Source organism: Staurois parvus, unplaced genomic scaffold, assembly GCF_062004578.1.
Source record: "Staurois parvus isolate SC_StPar_1 unplaced genomic scaffold, SC_StPar_1.0 ptg002181l, whole genome shotgun sequence".
Taxonomy (NCBI): Eukaryota; Metazoa; Chordata; class Amphibia; order Anura; family Ranidae; genus Staurois; species Staurois parvus.
Genome location: NW_028319977.1, coordinates 1,575,732 through 1,578,310, shown reverse-complemented (window position 1 = coordinate 1,578,310; position 2,579 = coordinate 1,575,732). Strand labels below are relative to the sequence as shown.

At 48.9% G+C, this 2,579-nt stretch overlaps 1 non-coding gene across 1 annotated transcript; it reads right to left on the bottom strand.

Annotated features, from left to right (window-relative positions):
• Positions 1–2,496: 2,496 nt before the first annotated feature.
• Positions 2,497–2,579, bottom strand: TRNAL-UAA (transfer RNA leucine (anticodon UAA)). The gene has a single exon. It is a non-coding gene; the product is annotated as a tRNA-Leu (tRNA).

The window sequence follows — 2,579 nt, the reverse complement described above, 5'->3', positions numbered from 1 at the left end:
CACTGCTGGGCCACTTGTGTGGCCATCAGGGACACCTCTGGGCCACTGAGGCAATCAGGGACACTGCTGGACCACTTGTGTGGATCAGAGACACTGCTGGGCCACTTGTGTGGCAATCAGGGCCACTGCTGGGCCACTGCGATGATCAGGGACACTGCTGGGCCACTTGTGTGGCCATCAGGGACACTTCTGGGCCACTGCGGCAATCAGGGACACTGCTGGACCACTTGTGTGGATCAGAGACACTGCTGGGCCACTTGTGTGGCAATCAGGGACACTGCTTGGCCACTGCGGCAATCAGGGACACTGCTGGGCCACTTGTGAGGCAATCAGGGGCACTGCGGTGATCAGGGACACTGCTGGACCACTTGAGCGGCGATCAGGGACACTGCTGGGCCACTTGTGTGGTGATCAGAGACACTGCTTGGCCACGGCAGCGATCAGGGACACTGCTGGGCCACTTGTGTGGTGATCAGGAACACTGCTGGGCCACTGCGGTGGTCAGGGCCACTGCTGGGCCACTGCGGTGATCAGGGACACTGCTGGGCCACTTGTGTGGATCAGAGACACTGCTGGGCCACTTGTGTGGCAATCAGGGACACTGCTTGGCCACTACGGCGATCAGGGACACTGCTGGGCCACTTGTGAGCAATCAGGGACACTGCGGTGATCAGGGACACTGCTGGACCACTTGTGCGGCAATCAGGGACACTGCTGGGCCACTTGTGTGGTGATCAGAGACACTGCTTGGCCACTGCGGCGATCAGGGACACTGCTGGGTAACTTGTGTGGTGATCAGGAACACTGCTGGGCCACTGCAGTGGTCAGGGACACTGCTGGGTCACTGCAGTGATCAGGGCCACTGCTGGGCCACTTGTGTGATGATCAGGAACACTGCTGGGCCACTGCGGTGGTCAGGGACACTGCTGGGTCACTGCAGTGATCAGGGCCACTGCTGGGCCACTGCGGTGATCAGGGACACTGCTGGGCCACTTGTGTGGCGATCAGGAACACTGCTGGGCCACTGCGGTGATCAGGGACACTGCTGGGCTACTTGTATGGTGATCAGGGATAATGCTAGGCCACTGCGGCAATCAGGGACATTGTGGTGATCAGGGACACTGCTGGGCCACTTGTGTGGCGATCAGGAACACTGCTGGGCCACTGCGGTGATCAGGGACACTGCTGGGCTACTTGTATGGTGATCAGGGATAATGCTAGGCCACTGCGGCAATCAGGGACATTGTGGTGATCAGGGACACTGCTGGACCACTTGTTCGGTGATTTAGGATATAGGGAGAACTTGGGAAGGACTTTTTATTTTTACTTGGTTGGACATTGGGTGTTTTTAGAGCGACCGATATTGCCTTATATATAATACAGAGTTAAGGGTCGCTATTTTATGTGATAATAGGTCACTTTCCATCTAATTTGTGTGTGCAATATTACCTGTATTCAACATAATCAGCATTTATTGGGCAACACTTTGTAACTGTTATAAATCACCAAAACCTACCTTGAGTGGGAATCGATCCCACAAGGATATTACATCCATTGGAACTTAAGTCCAACACTTTAACCACTCGGCCATCCTGGTTGTCTGCTTTGTGCTTAATTTTCCTTTCACTTCCTCAAACCACATGTTTGCTTTAAGACTAGAATAAGACGCATTGCTGTGAGGAGTAATGGAGATCAAAGGATCACTAAGAACTGGTGGACTTAAAGAAGACTCCATTAGGATATAAGGAGGACTTTTCCATCAAATTTCTGTGTGCTAATTACCAGTTTTCAACATAATCCACATTTATTGGGCAATACTTGGCATCACTTTGTAACTGTTATAAATCACCAAACTCTACCACGAGGATATACATCCATTGGAACTAGAGTCCAACGCCTTAACCACTCGGCCATCCTGGTTGTTTGCTTTGCTGTTTTTTTTCCTTTCACTTTCTCAATCAAAGTTTGCTTTAAGAATAGAAGACTCATTGCTGTGAGGAGTAGTGGAGTTTAAAGGATCACTAAGAACTGGTAGACTCAAAGAAAACTCCATTAGGATATACAAAGAACTTGGGAAGGACTTTTCCATCAAATTTCTGTGTGCTAATTACCAGTTTTCAACATAATCCACATTTATTGGGCAACACTTATTAATCACCAAACTCTACCAGTAGTGGGGATCAAACACACAAGGATATACATCCATTGGAACTTAAGTCCAATGCCATAACCACTCAGCCATCCTGGTTGTTTGCATTGCTGTTTATTTTCCTTTCACTTTCTCAATCAATGTTTGCTTTAAGAATAGAAGACGCATTGCTGTGAGGAGTAGTGGAGATCAAAGGATCACTAAGAACTGGTGGACATAAAGAAAACACCATTAGGATATACAGATAACTTTTCCATCAAATTTCTGTGTGCTAATTACCAGTTTTCAACATAATCCACATTTATTGGGCATTACTTGGCATCACTTTGTAACTGTTAAAAAAGCTCTACCAGGAGTGGGGATAGAACCCACGAGGATAGACATCCATTGGAACTTAAGTCCAACGCCTTAACCACTCGGTCATCCTGGT